The following is a 17,043-nucleotide window of genomic DNA, read 5'->3' on the forward strand; positions in this document are numbered from 1 at the left end:
CGGAGTAGGAGTCCACCTCCTATTCCCGTAGAGAGTCAAGCCAGGCATGAGCCCGAGTCCATTCACCTACCAGTACCACCTCCAGTCATAGCACCAGTGTATATTGAGAGTGCACGTCGAGATCCAGGGGATCTAATCAGAGAGGTTATGCGTCTTCAGCCACCATCTTTTGGGGGATCTACTGACGGGGTAGAAGCAGAGGCATGGCTTTTAAGCCTAGATAGGTGCTTTGCATTGCGCTCTTATGAGAGCAATCTAAAAGCACATGCAGTGGTTCACCTATTGCGAGGAACAACCTCCACATGGTGGAGACAAGAAGAATATAAGTGTGGCTTAGAAATAGAAACCCTCACTTGGAAGATTTTCACAAAGAGATTCAAGGAGAGGTACTTATTAGAGCATTTCAGACAGCGTAGGGTGGATGAGTTTCATGACCTCCAGCAGAAGAGTCTTTCAGTGACCCAGTACGAGAACAAGTTCTTTGAACTCTTACCGTACGTAGATTACCTGAAAGACAAGAAGCTTCTCGTCAACTGATTTATTAGAGGATTGAATTCCGACATAGTAGGACCAGTGAGGATGGCTGCTCCAGGGAGCCTTCGGGTTGTCGTGGAAAAGACTTTGATAGCCGAGGAGATTCAGGTCAGAGCCCAGGACTCGAGGGATCGATTCCAGAACTATAACCCTACACCACAGATTTACAGGTTTCAAAAACCCCATTGGAAAGGTAACAACAGATATACATCGGGGTTCTCCAAACCCCCTCCTCTGCAGCAGTCACAGCAAAACTAGAGGCAAAGGCCTCTGCAGAGTCAGCAGGGCACAAAGCCCAAGCAGTGGTAGTCACAGGGTCAGAGGCGAGATCAGAGGTCTCAGGCTCCTTACACACCTCCGGCGAGGACTCAGCAGTCCTCCAGAGGTGGGTATAGTGGTTCTAGTAGGACAGGGGGACAGTCTTTCTCCAGACCACAGGGAGTGCAGTTTCAGGCACGTGGCACTTGCTTCACATGTGGAGCCATGGGACACATGGCAAGAGAGTGTCCTCAGGGTCAGGTGGCAGGAAATCAGAGGATGGCAGCATCAGAGCCGACAGTTGGGGATATGGGCAAGTCCCATAGGGTCTTCGCAGTGGTTGACAACCACCAGGCAGAGCATCAGGCCATGATTATTGAGGTAGCAGGTATGATCAGAGGTAGCAATGTATCTATATTATTTGATTTAGGAGCTACTGACTCTTTTATATCTCCATTGGTTGTGGAGCATTGCGGGCTAGTGGCAATTAGACAAGAGGTTAGTTGGAAAGTGGAATTAGCTTCAGGGGCTAGAGTGTCAGTGGAATCAGAGGTTAGGGGTTGTCAGCTTCAGATTGGTAATACCACCACCTTAGTAGACCTTAGAGTTACACCACTCAGATCATATGGCATCGTACTTGGCATGGATTGACTTTATGCCCATAGAGCCAAGATGGATTGTCGCCTGAAAAGGATCGAGTGTGAGGATGATCATGGTTCTCTCATAGTAATCACTGGAATTCAAAGACCCGTGTCTCTTCGTATGATCTCCGCCATGCAGCTTAAGCGGAGCATGCGAAAGGGGTGTTAGTTATTTGCCATCACCATTAGTGATAGAGAAGAAGAAGAGGAAAAGGAACCATCTATTGATGACCATCCTATCCTTAAGGGATTTTCAGACGTATTTCCTTCAGAGTTACCCGGTATGCCGCCCCGTAGAGAGATTGATTTTCATATAGACCTTGTTCCAGGAGCCGAACCAGTATCCAGAGCACCATATAGAATGACCACAAATGAGCTTAATGAGCTCAAGATGCAGCTTGAGGAACTCCTAGAGAAGGGCCACATTCGCCCTAGTGTATCCCCTTGGGGTGCACCAGTCATCTTCATGAAGAAGAAGGATGGATCTCTTCGATTATGCATGGATTACTGTCAGTTGAACAAAGTAACTATCAAGAACCGATATCCATTGCTCAGGATAGACGATTTATTCGACCAACTTCAGGGGGCCAAAGTATTTTCCAAGATTGATCTAAAGTCAGGGTACCATCAGTTGAGGATAGTGGATAGCGATATCCACAAGACCGCATTTCGCACTAGATATGGCCACTATGAGTTCACCGTGGCCCCATTCGGTCTTACGAATGCCCCAGCAGTGTTCATGAGTCTCATGAATGGATTATTCCGCACATTCCTTGACCATTTTGTGATTGTATTTCTCGATGACATATTGATATATTCACGGAATGAGGAGGAACATGAGGAGCACCTGAGATAGGTTTTGCAGTGTTTGAGGGATAATCAGTTGTATGGCAGTTTGTCGAAGTGTGCTTTCTTTAGAATAGAGGTCAGGTACCTTGGTCATGTTATATCCAGTGGTGGGATCTCAGTAGACCCATCGAAGATCAAAGCCATTATGGATTGGCCAGTGCCTACCAGTGTGACAGAGGTTAGGAGCTTCATGGGCTTAGCAAGTTATTATCGACGATTTGTTGAGGGATTCTCTAGAGTCACTCATCCTATTACTTCTCTTCAACGCAAAGGGAAGAAATTTGAGTGGACAGAGAAGTCAGAGAAGGCCTTTCAGGAACTTAAAAAGGCACTTACTACTGCACCTATCCTAGCAGTACCAGATCCTTCAGCTGATTTCATGGTTTGCACAGATGCTTCCCTAGAGGGTTTAGGAGCAGTCCTTATGCAGGGTGGCAGAGCTATAGCTTTTGAGTCTAGGAAACTCAAGACTCATGAGCTTAATTATCCTACTCATGACCTTGAGCTTGCAGCAGTAGTGCATGCACTTGTGAGGTGGAGACATTTCCTTTTGGGTCATCATTTTGAGTTACACTCAGACCATCAGAGCCTTCAGTACATATTCACTCAGCCGAATCTTAATGCACGTCAGAGGAGATGGATGGAATTCTTGTGCGAGTATGATTTTGACATTCACTACATCAAAGAGAAGGAAAATGTGGTTGCAGATGCTTTGAGTAGGAGATGTCATGAGGTATACACCATATCTATGAGCACGGATTTGAGAGATCGGATCATACAGCAGTTGCCAGAGGACAGATGGTATTTAGAGGTTTGCCAGGCTATACGATCTCAGGAAACATTAGAAGGAAAATATGTGGATTATTCCTTAGAGTCCGATGGTTTATTATGCCATAGGGGATGCATCTATGTACCTTCTTCGGGGGGATTGCAGGAGTTCATTATCACAGAGGCTCATAGAGCTCCTTATGCAGCACATCCCGGGGTCAAGAAGATGCATGCTGACTTGAGGGAATTATACCATTGGCCAGGAATGCGACAGCTTATTGCCGAGTTGGTAGCCCGATGCCTTGAGTGTCAGAGAGTCAAGGCGGAGCATCGCCATCCAGGTGGGTTGCTCCAATCTCATGCTATACCAAAGTAGAAGTGGGATACTATATCCATAGATTTCATCATTGGTCTCCCTATGTCATCTCACCGCCATGATGCCATCTTGGTGACGGTTGACAAGTTGACCAAAGTGGCTCACTTTTCACCAGTTCGTACCACCTTCATAGCACCAGCAATAGCACAGGTGTTTTTGTGAGACATTGTCAGACTTCATGGTGTTCCACGCAAGATGATTTCCGACAGGGATTCCCTCTTCACTTCTTCCTTTTGGAAGGCATTACAGGAAGCTATGGGTACCAAGCTTAATTTCAGTACAGCCTATCATCTGGAAACGGATGGCCAAACAGAGAGAGTTAATCAGGTGTTAGAGGATATGCTTCGCATGTACATCATGGATCACCAGATCAGATGGGAAGAGTACCTTCCCTTAGTGGAGTTTGCCTATAACAATGGCCATCACACGTCCTTGGGGATGCCACCCTATCAGGCATTATATGGCAGACCTCGTAGGACACCATTGAGTTGGGACCGCATAGAGGACAGAGTTGCTATTGGTCCTGAGATAGTTCGGGATATGGAGTAGCAGGTGGATTTGATTAGGCAACGTCTTAGAGAGGCACAGGATAGACAGAAGAAATATGCAGATGCAAAGAGGATAGATCATAGCTACTTGGTTGGAGACAGAGTCCTCTTGAGAGTGCGACTGCATAAGAGTCCAATCTGTTATGGAAAGGGTTCTAAGCTCGCACCTCGATTTGTAGGACCATTTGAGATCCTTGAGAGGATAGGACCAGTTGCCTACCATTTAGCATTGCCACCTAGCCTGTCACGCATCCACGATGTGTTTTATGTTTCAGTTTTGAGGAAGTATATCTATGATGAGTCTCATATTCTAGATTGGGATGCCTTGCAGGTGGAGTCGGACGGGCAGCTAGCCTTGGAGCCCATTCGCATTTTGGCACGCTGGACGCTGGGCCTTTGAGGTCAAGAGCTAGACCAGGTTAGGGTCCAGTGGGATTGCTATGATGAGGTCATAGCCTCATGGGAGGATGCAGCACGTATGAGATCACAGTACCCCCACCTTTTTGATGAACTCTAGGAGGAAGTTCATGCCTAGAGGGGGAGGGTGTGAGGCCCTACCCCGACTCAGTTTGACATTTTCAGTTATTTGCTTTGGGACGGAGGTGGTGCCCTGTGGAGCTGCCTTGATGGTGACCTTGCCACGACATGTAACAACATTGCAATTTGAGGTGGGATTTTTGAAGGTTATAGTTGCAATTTGTTCATTGGCATCATACAGGTGATTTACAGTGTAGTTATACGCAGCCTGCATATAATCAGTGGTATCAGTGCCTCATCGGGAAGTGGAAGGACCCCTTTGATCTTGTGATGGAAGTGGATCCTTGAACATGAGATGATCATAATTGGTCGTTTTTGGGTCATGTCCTTCAATTTCAATTTCTCCTCGATCAATAAGATCCTGAATGAGATCCTTCAATCGGTGACAATTACTTGTCTTGTGTCCTCGTCCTTGATGGAACTCACAGTGTTCAGTATCTCTCCACCATGCTGGTTTGACCTGAGGCTCATAGTTGGATAGTTTAGGTAGAGTGACCAAATTCTGAGAAAGGAGTTGTCGCAACACTGTTTCAATGGGTTCCCCTAAGGGAGTGTATGTGCGTTTTTGTTTTTGTGGACGAGGTCTTGGTTCATCATGAGATGTGATGCGACCTTGATTAGGAGGAACATTTGTGTTATTCTGAGGTGGAGGATTTTGTCCTACAAACCGAACCACAGGTTGTGCATTTTGGATAGTTCGAGCATCCACAACCCCATCATTGACGATATTTTTATTCTTGTTCCAGAAGTTTGGTTTATCACTATTGAAGCGCGGGCGAGGACCATCTTTTGGTTCATTAAAGATTTTGATGAGTCCTTTCTTGATGAGTGCCCTTTCACATTTTATACCCTTGGTGATCATATCATTAAAGGAGTTTGTGTCTTTGACATCCAGGTGAAATTCCATTTCTTCGTTTAAGTTGGAAATGAAAATTTCCCCTAGTTCTTGTTCAGGTAACTGAAGAGAACGTCTGCTAGACATTTGGCGCCATCGTTGCAGGAATACTGAGAATAATTCACCTGGTTTTTGTTTGGTGTTGCATAGATCAGCCATGTTGATGTCGCGTTCAATGTTATGAGAGTAATGAGATAGGAACTTCTGGATGAGTTCCTCAAATGTTCTAATGCCACCTGGTAGTCAGGAAAACCATGATGTGGTGGTTCCTCCCAAGCTTTGGGGAAAAAGGCGCATTAGGTATGTGTCCTCATAAGCCACTTCAAGACAAGCGGAATGAAATTCTCGGACATGATCACAGGGATCCCCCTTTCCTCTATATTTTTCAAATTTGGGTGTTTCGAACCCGCGTGGAAAGGGTGGCATATAAAGATTCCTATCAAAAGGATAGGGACAAATGTCGTTAAGTGAGAATTGATTGGTCTTAACACCACTATGAAGTTGTTGGGTGAGATTCTCGACTTGTTGCCGCAACATCTCTATTTCATTTGGAGGAGGAGGTGGTGGGTTACCTCGAGGAATGTTATATCTGATGTGATTTCTACCCCTTTCCTCCTCATGGCGACTTTGTCTTTCTGATGCTTGTCTTAATTGGGCAAGATCAAAGTCCGAGGGGAGTTTGGCTCCTTCTTGAGCGAGTTTTAAGAAGTGAGCATCCGCATTGCTCCTTAATATTTCATCAAATAATCTGTTGAAGTGAGGGTTATGCTGAGCCCTTTCGATTGTTGAAGGAGTGGGAGTACTTGGGTTTTCATCAGTTACAGTTCCTCCAAGTGCTTCTTGAAATTCATTGAGGTTGTCTTCTTCTTCCTCAATTTCTATTTCTCGTTGCCTTGATCGCGATCGGGTTTGAGCCATTTTGTTTGTAAGTTTGTGTTGAAGTTGATTGAAGATGATGATGAGTTATTGATGAAAGATTGATGATTGGTGATTTGTATTGTATGGGGATCTCTAGCACTTTAAGGTAGATGTAACCGAAATTCCTTCTTTGAATTGCTTGTTTGTTTTGAGGAGTTTGGATGTGATAAGGTGTAGAGAAATCTGAGATGTGTTACAGATTTTGACTACCTAGCAATGAGAGGATTCACTCATGAACTAGTTTTAACCTGCGTAGATGTGTCTCTTAGGATGAGCTTATCCTAGATGTAGAAACAATCTAAAAGTGATGTGATGTGTTTGATTTCAAGCAATATCTAAAAGAGAACTTGGGACAAGAACCTCTTAGAGTTTTGGGATGAATTGATGATGGAAAAATGATGTATGAATGAGATGATGGATGTTTTGTTTTCAACTTCAATAAAAACTTTGTGTTACAAATGGAACAAACTCTACTTCTTCCCTTTCAGGCGTTGGTGGCACTTCTCGAGCTGTGTTGTAGGTGATAGAGATGTTTGGGAAGAAGTTGGGATTAATCTTTCCTCCTTGATTTTTGTGATAACTCAGAGCTCTATATTGCATAAAAGCTCTGCGGTTCAATGATTCGGAATCAAATTCGTTTGTTTTACCTTGAAGATAGAGACGCATGCGATGTAGAAAGACTCTATGTGAGACAAAGATTTGTCTATTGAGATAGAAGAATTTCCTCCTTTTGATCAAAGCCTTTGAGCTTAATGGTCTCCTTCTTAAGTTGATATTCTGATGACACTTCTTCTTTCGCAAGATGTGAAGAATGGTCATAAAATTTGACTCTTTGTTGTTTGTACTTTGTTTTTGATGTGTTTGGTTGTTTTTGAGAAATGTTGGATGAGTACTTTGTTTTTTAAAGTGATTTGCTGATTTTTCTTTGACAAGAAAACAAAGCAAGCACACAAACACAAGAATGTTGCCCCCAAAGGCACAAATGAGTATGGGTCTAGATCAACCCAATCTTTGGACTTGTATATGACCCTTCCTTTAGATTTATTTTAAAGTGTATTTCCAAAGCCTGAAGTCGGCTCAATTTGCACTAGGTCTGTAAAACGAACACACTTCAAACACTTTTTATCCCTAAGGTCAAATGGCCAGTTGTGATAAATTTAGCCCACATCTTGATATTTCTTCGACTTTGGTACTACATACCTTATGAATCCCGCCGTGGCAGGTAAGGATGTGATATACTAAGTCTTGCACGAGCATAACAAATAGATGATCCGTATGATGGGGGAGTCACCACTTTTATCAAGCCACAAGTGACTTTTCAAAAAGCTATGTTTCTACTCAAGGAAATATGTATGGTGAGTATCTTGGGAGCAAAACCATCTATGCTCTTGCACTAAATTATATCTCAAATATCCTCAATCAATAGAACGGGTGGGCTACTACTTAAAGGTGTTTAGTCATGTTCGATATTTTTGGACATAAGTTCATTCTACAGTGACTCACTTAAGAGCCTTGTAACTGGTGGTGGGGCCCATTTGTCCTTTCGGCCAGTTACACTGTAGGAACAGCTATACCCAAGGCTACAGCTTTCGCTCTCACCTGATTTCTATAGCGGCTCGAAGGATTTACCGCTCGAGGTCGTTCCCAAGAGTATCGATCCCTTGGCAGGCCTCTCTTAAAAAGATAAAATTTGAGCGTTACTAACACTTTTCTCTTGCACCTAGGACCACGAGAGCCAAGGGAGAGGATAGTGTGTGTTAGAGGTAGGACCACTCGACCAACTCTTTTGCACAAGTGTGCCAAACACAAAATTCACTTGTTCCTTTTAATTTGTCATCGCAATGATTTTCTATCTATTTGGAGATGTTGCTCCAACAATCATGGTGTTCTTTTTAATTTTCAAAGGCAATTGTTGGAGTAAACTAGAATTTGAAAATCCTGGTCAACTTAATGAAAAACACGTTTGCATGAAGTAAAATTGCTTTAAAAATGAGACAAGTTGATTGTGAATTTTATTTGCACCAAAAATGGAAGTGTGGATTGTAAGTTTTATCTTGATGCAAGAAATAAAATTTGCCTTGTTGATTTTAAGCACCAAAAGAATTTGTTCCTAACTTTGCAAAAAAAAATTTGCGTGTTTGTTTTTGTGATTCTTTTTAACTTTGAACAAGTGTGATTCTTTTTTAGAGCTCCAAACGAAAGATATGGTTCTTTTTAAAACTCCAAATGAAAGTGTAGTTGATTTTAACCCAAAAGGAAAATGAATTTATTTTATCCTAACTTGAAAGACAAAGTTAGCAATATGAACAAATTTATTTCCTAAGCTAAAATTGCTAAAAATAATGCTATTGTAGGGGTTAGTTAAAACCTGCACAAAAGATAATTAGTTAGAAAAATCTGCATGTTTTGGTGGGCTTCTACAAGCCTAAAATTTTTGGTTTTCGGTTACAAGGAATTTTCTTACAACTCTTTGTTACAATAGCTCTACTCTGTGTGAAAACAGAAGTGCTATTTAACATGAAAGAGCAACATTATAGACAATAGCGTTAAAGTATCAATTTGCGAAGGTGCTAAATTGAGAAGAAAAATGCAAGAGAATGACCTGTGTGTCAATTAAAACATTCAAAAGTTAGTAGTCTTCAAAATGATTGCTCTTTGATTCACGTCAAGTTCACCAAATGATGTCATGGAAATGGGGACAAGGCAACAACAAAGTTCAATGTTAATAAGTTAGTTTCAACCATAAAAACAAAACAAAGAACTAAAAACCATTCCAAACATATCAAGAGAGATTTCAAAAAAGCATGAAAGAAGTTTAACAAAATAAAAGAAAGGAGAAGAGCCTCCCTAAGATGCTTCCATGATGCCTTTTGATGCTTCTCCCTTGTTTCTCTCCTCTCCAAGTCCCAAATGAGTGTAGCTCTCAGCTTTTAGCACTAGCGATGGATGCCATATGGAGATTCAAGATGGTTGAATATGATATGCAAATACTATGCAAGAGTAGATAGTGATGTTATGAAAAAGCTCTATGCTAATGCCAGTATAACAACAATACTCTAAAATGCTTCTTTTTGCTTGAGGAGAAGGGTTCTATTTATAGAAGAAATGGGGAAATGAAGGGTTAAGATTGAATGGTTTAATCAAGGGCCAAGTTTGAAAGTTGGGGATCCATGTGCACAATTGGCACCAATAAAATGGTGACAAGTGTCAACATAGGATTGGGTTGAGAGAAGAGGTTGGAGGCATTAAAGGCCTGAGAAGACCTCATGGTTATCTAGAAGGTAAGGGTCAAGTCTAAATTAAGATTACCCATTGGATTAAGAGTTAATCCAAGGATAAACCTTTGTGCAAATGTTTAAGAGATAATCATGGTCAAAGCATTAATGGCCTGATGAGACCTTTGGGTTGGGTAGAGGTTGAGTCAAAACAAATGTTTTAACTATGTGGGAGGGTTGAATTAACCATTAATGGTTATTGGAGACTTTGGGGATTAAGTGGTTGAAGGTTGAAAGCTTTCAAAGGTTATCCAAGACATTGAGGGTTAATTTGTTGAACACACAAAGCATTAATTGCTTTTCAAAGACTTTGGAGTCTTTGAGAAGTGACTCCAATTTGCTTAGGAATGTGACAATATTTAGGGGATGGATTAGGCTAATTAGGAAGGGTTTAGAAGAATCTAGAAGGGGTTTAGGCATACAAGTGGATTTTGTAGGAAAATGCAAGTGGGAGAAATTTTGGTATTTTCAATTAAAATAAAATCATTTATTTCAATTAAATGGTGTAAGTTGAATTTGGATAAATATTTAAATAAATATTAATTTATTTAAATGAGAAAAAGAAGATAAAGCATTTAAAATGCTTGAAGACTTTGAGGGAAACCATTAAAGGCTTGAAGACTTTAAGGAAAACCATTAAAGTCTTTAAGAAGACTATAGAAGGAAGCCATCAAGTTTGAAGACTTTAAAGCCATCAAGTTTGAATACTTTAAGGGAAACCATTAAAGGTTTCAAGTGGGTGAGGATAAATAGGATTTTAAATAAATAATTTATTTAAAATAGTTGTGCAACTTGCTTTTGTAGGAAAATACAAGTGGGTGGAGGATAAAGGTGATTTAAATAAATTATTTATTTAAAATAATTGTGCAACTTGCTTTTGTAGGAAAATACAAGTGGGTAGAGGATAAAGGTGATTTAAATAAATGTTAATTTATTTAAATGTGAGAGGTGGGATTTTGGGGGATTTAAATAAATATTAATTTATTTAAATGTGAGAGAATATTTTAATTAAATAAATATGATTTATTTATTTAATTAATGGTCTGAATTTGGTTAAGTGAATTAAATCAAATAAATTGAATAATTTATTTAATTAATAGGAGAAGAGGGTTAAGATGAATTAATTAAATATATTAATTTAATTAATTATTAATTGATGGTTAAATAATCAAATAAATATTAAATATTCATTTAATTAAGTGGACAGATTTATGTGACTATAGAGACTATTATGGATGCTTTATTTTATGCTTTATGGATTTAGAACCTATATGATTTCATGATTTGATTGATACTTTATTTTATGCATGATGATTATGAAACTTTATATGTTACTAGAATAGAATTACTTTGAAATGGTGAATGTCATTATTGGAATTTCAGGACTTCATTTTGATGATAGAAAAATGATGCTTATTTTATGAATGGTTCAATTTTGAGAATTATGTTAATTACTTATGTGGAATCGAATTTGAATGAATGAGATATTGAATTATTGTTGCCAAATGTATGAGTGTTTGATGTGCAATGAAATCCATGTATTTAATTATGTATAATTGTGATTATTTGGAATTACTAATGTGTTAATTAAGATGCACAGGAAAATTATCCATGTGACCATGGAATTTATATGGAGAACCAAACCTAGACCAATGTATGTTTGTTAAGCCAGGGGTTGTCTATTTGGAGAGACAACACCCCATTTGTAATGTATTTTATTTGTGAAGTGAATGATGCTTGAGTGTTAAAATTGATTTTTATGTATATGTGTAATCCTACAAGTGACTAATTCCATGTGTGATTTTTATATTGTATTTTATTGTGTCACTTGACACATGTGATGATTAGTGTCATTGATTTTGACTTGTCTCTTGGAGGGAGTTTTGTTTCTACCAAAGCCATTCAAACACATGAGTGTGGTCCCAAATTTGCCTTGGGTAGGGAGTCTTGGGAGTGGTCAACTCAGGTTTGACCCGTAGGTTAACTTCAGTTGGGTTTCTAAGGGGTCAAATGGACTCCTAGGGTCAGTTTTAGAGCTTTTCCAAAGGTCCAAAGGGTATACCTATGGGTTAGGGGTATTTTGAAACATGTGACTACTCCCATGTGACTGTTTAGTCACCTCAAAAAGTGGTTTTCCCAAGGTAAGCGAAAATTCAACTTAGAAGGTTCCCCCTAGGATAGACAACCTTCCCTTTTGATGTCAAACTCTCTTCCCCATTCTCTCTCACCTTTTCCCTTTCCAGTTTTAGTAATATGTAAGAGGTTGGGAAGAGCAACCAATGGGAACTCTCACCTCACCCAAGGGGTTGGGAAGTGTGTGAGAGGCCTTCTTAGGCAAGGATTAGGGACTTAGTGAGTAATCACCCACTCTCCATGGTTGAAGATTATGCATGGTTTTGAAAATTAGTTTTAGGATAGAATTTTGGTGAAGGGTTGGTGGAAAATTTGTGTGGATTTGGGCAGCTCATCCCCAACTAATTCTAACATACCTATTGGTAGAATAAGGTTGGTTTTATTTCCTTTTGTTTATGTTGTTTATGTTGGTTTTTGGAAGAAAGAAATGCTTGTCGAAAGAGATGTGTATATGTAATTTGTTGTAGGAGAAAAATGTAAGTTTTCATTTCTATGTTCTTGTTTATGTGTTCTTGTTTTGGGAGTGTCCAAGACCTCCTACTCTTGGGAGAGTAGGATGGTCTTGGGGTGGAAGAAGTATGACAGCCTTGGGTGAGAGGCTCTCCTTAAGGAGAGTGATCTCAAGGGTGTCCTTTGTGACCCTTGCTGCATAGCCTTGTGTATGCATTTGGGGGTCATAAGGGGAGAAAATATGGCCTTTGTGCCTTTGGGGGGGCATAAGGTGTGGAGATGTATCTTTTGTTATATTTGTATTGCCATGAGGTGGCTTGAGTTCTAATTTGTCTTGCAATCTCCCCAATGGCACTTGGTCCACTTCCACCCATGGAAAGATCATCACAAGATGTGGTGAAAGTGTAGCTTGGGATAGGAAGATGCTTGTTGAGTGTTTGTCTTTGTTGTTGTGTTGTTTGTTTGTTTGTAACCCGTCTAGTGCTTGGTTCTCCAAGCTCGGGGGTGGCTTCTAGTAAGCCTAGGCTGGGAGGTGAGCTCTCCATGGTCAAGTTCCATTTTTATTGCAGGTTGCTTAGGATGGAAAAGAAAAGAGGAAGAACTTTGTTGCTGTTTTGTGTTGCAGAAAAGTTTAAAAGAAAAAAATGTATTTAATATTGTAGCTTGTATTAAAAAAAAGAGAGCTATGGCTGTATTTAATTTTCAGAAGAAAAGAAATGTATTATTTTATTCATATTCCTATGGAAGGGAAATATTTGTTGGGTTTTCAAACCCATTTGTATTCTTATTTACTTTGTATTTACATTTGCTAAAGAAATATATTTTTCCTACTTTGGATAGTTTTGCAAAAAGAAAGATGAAATGTATTAGTTTGTATTTAAATCTTCATGTTTAAAAAAAAAAAATGATGTTGTTGCATTTATGTTTATTTTGCAAATAAATTAATTTTGCTTCTACATATTCATTTATGTTTATTTATGCTGCTGCAATAAAAATAAATCTGTCATTTATATTTTTCCATTTAATGCAGAAAATAAATCGTATTGTAGTAGCTTATTTTATCAAAAAAAAAAATTAGCATTTAGTTTTAGTTTTATTTTGTTTACCAAAAAGGATTATATTTGGAGATGGCTGTTAGAATGCATTATTAGTTATAGAATGCTTGAAACAAATAAACCATATAGTTATCTTATTTCCTCTAAACTAGGTCTAGTAACCTAAGGAGATAATTAGTTTTGAGTTTTGTAAATAAAAAAATATGGACAAAATTTAAAGTCTATTTATTGACAAACTAACAAAGTATATTAACTCCATTTTATGCTGCAAACCATTTATTAGTTTTCTGCATGTTATAATATATATATATATATATATATATATATATATATATATATATATATATATATATATATACATTAAAATACATTAACCTGGAAAGTTAAATACCTCCTAAGCAAAATGATATAAATATATATCTACCTATATATTTATATATACATATATATTTATATATATATATATATGTACATATATAAATATATATATATATATATAATGAGAAAACATATTATAAAAAAAAATATAATAAAAAAAAATAGTATCACCATGTTCGGTGAAGGCCGAACCCCTGTGAGCACAAGGGACGGCGCGACCGTGCCTTCACTGTGATTACTCATAGTGGACGGCTCGGCGCCGCCACTATGAGTAACCATAGTGGACGGCACCGGGTCCCCCACTGTGGGTAACCACAGTGGTGGTGGCTCTCGGCCCGCCACTGTGTTTATCCACAGTGGACGGCACTCGGCCGCACTATGGGTAAGCACAGTGGCGCCTGGGGGAAACCCTTGCCGCCGCCGATCACTCTTTTTTTTTCACGGACGTTCTCCAATTTTAGCCGCTCGGCTCTCTCCGTCATTTCGCTCTTCGGCTCTGCCAAGGGTTAGAGCTCGGGCCGCCGCGTCCGCACCTACACACACACACTCACAAAAAAAAAAGAAACATACACACACACACAAAAAGAAAAGTATGAATGTTTATTTTTACACACATTGCCTAACCCTAATTTCGGGTTAGGGCAAACACATTTAGATTTTCAAATAAGATATGTGTATGTGGGTGTTATATATATATATATTCATAGGTAAATATATATATAAGTAATTTAACTTCTATATTTGTTTGAAATCAAATTAGTTAGTTGTAAAATTAATTAATGCTCTTTTAATTATTTAATGAATGTTGAAGTATTCAAAAAAGAAGATTTCAAAATTCTTGGGTAGAATAGACCCTTGGAAAAAATATAACGATATTTGTAGGGTCAAGTGGCCCATTTAAATTTTAAATTATAAGGTATTTTAATTTATGAAGATTTTATTTAATAGGGTTGTTAAATTTAATCACTAGGTCCATTTATTTAGACCCTAGGTAATTAAAGAACTATAAGAAATTATTAGACAATTAATTTTAGAGATTATATATTAAGTTTGAGATTAATTACTAAGGGAGTCTAATTATTTATTAATGAAAGATTAGTGATAACTCTTTTGAAGAAATATTAGCTCGCTGATAACTTACATAATTTTATCACCAGATTAATTTAGTTGTGTTGATTCACTCAAAACATAGTTAAGACTAAACTAGTTTTGCATTATTTTATTAAGTTAGTCGTACTAGGTTAAGTATTTAAAAAAAAAAAAATTATTCTGTTTGTGCCCAAAAGTTTGGGCATGACAAGGTTGAACCCCAAACATCAACTTACATTACATATAACATCTAATTACTCATAATCAAGCTTAATGCACAATGAACATGCCTATAGGTGTTTGTGAAGAGTAGTTCTTAATTAAGAGGAAAATTGAACAAAGAAATGTTAACTTTCTGGTAATGAAAGTCATTGTACATGATGTATGGTGTGAATGATTTAGTATGTTATTGATCAAATTATGTTATAATTTGAGATTGATATTGTATGTAGACAATCCTCCTCCCTCTCCTTGAGGGATACACAAGTACTAATTACATGCAAGCCTATTATTGGTAGTTGAAGCTTGCAAAGATGTCACAAATCTACCGAATGTTTTTTATTAGGGGAAAATTGGTTTTGAAGGGACCCGAAACCCTTTACAACTAGAAAAAGATAGGATCTGGAATCCTCAACCAGAAAGTTGTTCGAATAAAAAGAATAGGAAATCACCAGACAACCATGGGTAAAAAGGACAACCATCACCAAAAACAATAAAGCTGCAGAAAGAACAACCTGCAGCCAACCAAAAACCATCCCCTACCCAAGAACCATCAAGGTTTACATTTAGAATTTCTCTTATGGGATCGAAGAGTCATATTGAAAGAAGGCTTAAAGGACTTAGCTTTTTTGCCTTTAACATAAATCCATCCTTCTTCCACTTGCGTTGCCTTAACATGCCAATCCAGCGCACCAAAATAATGAGAGAGAGAGAGCCAACAACCATTGTCTCAGCCTCACTAGAACCAACAAATAGTAAAGGCAAAACCCCAACATCACCAGTCTGCTGTAGTCCAAAAGACACAACCTCACCAAAACCAGCAGGCGGAAAAACCTCAGCATCAGCAGGCAAGTCAACCGATTTGATAAAAACATGAGAACTAGCCAAATCATTATCACCAGAAGAATCCTCTCGAGTCTCCATCACACGGGAGACATTAGGAGAACATGCACAGTTTCAGCAACCCCACCAAGAGAGACAGCTAAAGGGGATGCCTCAAGATCCTATGGTTCCAAAGCAACCACCTCAAAAAAAACTCCAAGGTTGATTGGGTAACTTTGACACCATATAATGTTGTAATGATGCGCCTTTCCACCATGTAGCCTTAGTTACCATTTTCTCAGACCCACAATGTTCAACAGCATGCCCAGTTTTAAAACATCTTCTGCAGTGAAAGATAATCCCTTCATAGTCCAAATATTGGACCCAAGAACCCTTTGAAGAATTAAGTAAAATTTCAGTAGGCAACCCATTTGAGATATCTAGGTCAACAAGTATGCGGGCAAATGTGGAGTGGAAAATATCAGAGGATTCAACATCCACCATCAAAAAATCACCAAGGGCATCTCCCACTTCCTTTAAAAGAGAATCATTTCATAAATGAAGTGGGAGATTAGGAAGCCGAACCCAGGTTGGAATCTTATTAAACATTTCAGTAGAAGGGTTAAAATCAGAGTGCTAAGGCTTAATCATCAACAAAAATTTATCCTCCCAGCTAAAAAAGTGATCACATAAAATTTTGTCTCTGTCTTGGGCATTATCAAACTTTACAACAAAAAACCCCTTAGCCATGGGGAAAATATGAACTTTACCCTTAATAAGAGGCTCCCAGTGTTCAGATATGCAAGCGTGCAGTTGAGGAAGAGAAGGCTGAAACCCCCTAAAGCGACAGATTGCACCATGTAAAGAGAGGATAGAAGAATTATAAACAATTTCCTCTGCTATATCATCTTTCGGATTGACAGATATGGCCTTAGTAACTGGAACGAACCCACCAAATGGTCTAGGTCATGTCATCCAAGTCACACCGGGCCGCACACCAGTAGGACTGGGATAAGAGGACACCGAGGAGGAGCTCATCACACCCAAAACCCCATCAGAATCCCCCTAGACATGAGGATCCACACCAGGTATCGTCCGAGCATCGCCCTACACAACCAACACAACAACAGAGCAGATGCGAGCAAAGGAGGAAGAGTTTGGAATTTTTTGGGCAGGAGACATCACAGACCTTTGTGTCATTATAAATATTTGAGGAGCATGTTGAGATTCTACTTCCAAATCTACTTAATGTTGCACTTGTGAGATCATAGTGAATGTGAGACCCTAATGATCAATGT

This window comes from Cryptomeria japonica, chromosome 11, assembly GCF_030272615.1.
Source record: "Cryptomeria japonica chromosome 11, Sugi_1.0, whole genome shotgun sequence".
NCBI lineage: Eukaryota > Viridiplantae > Streptophyta > Pinopsida > Cupressales > Cupressaceae > Cryptomeria > Cryptomeria japonica.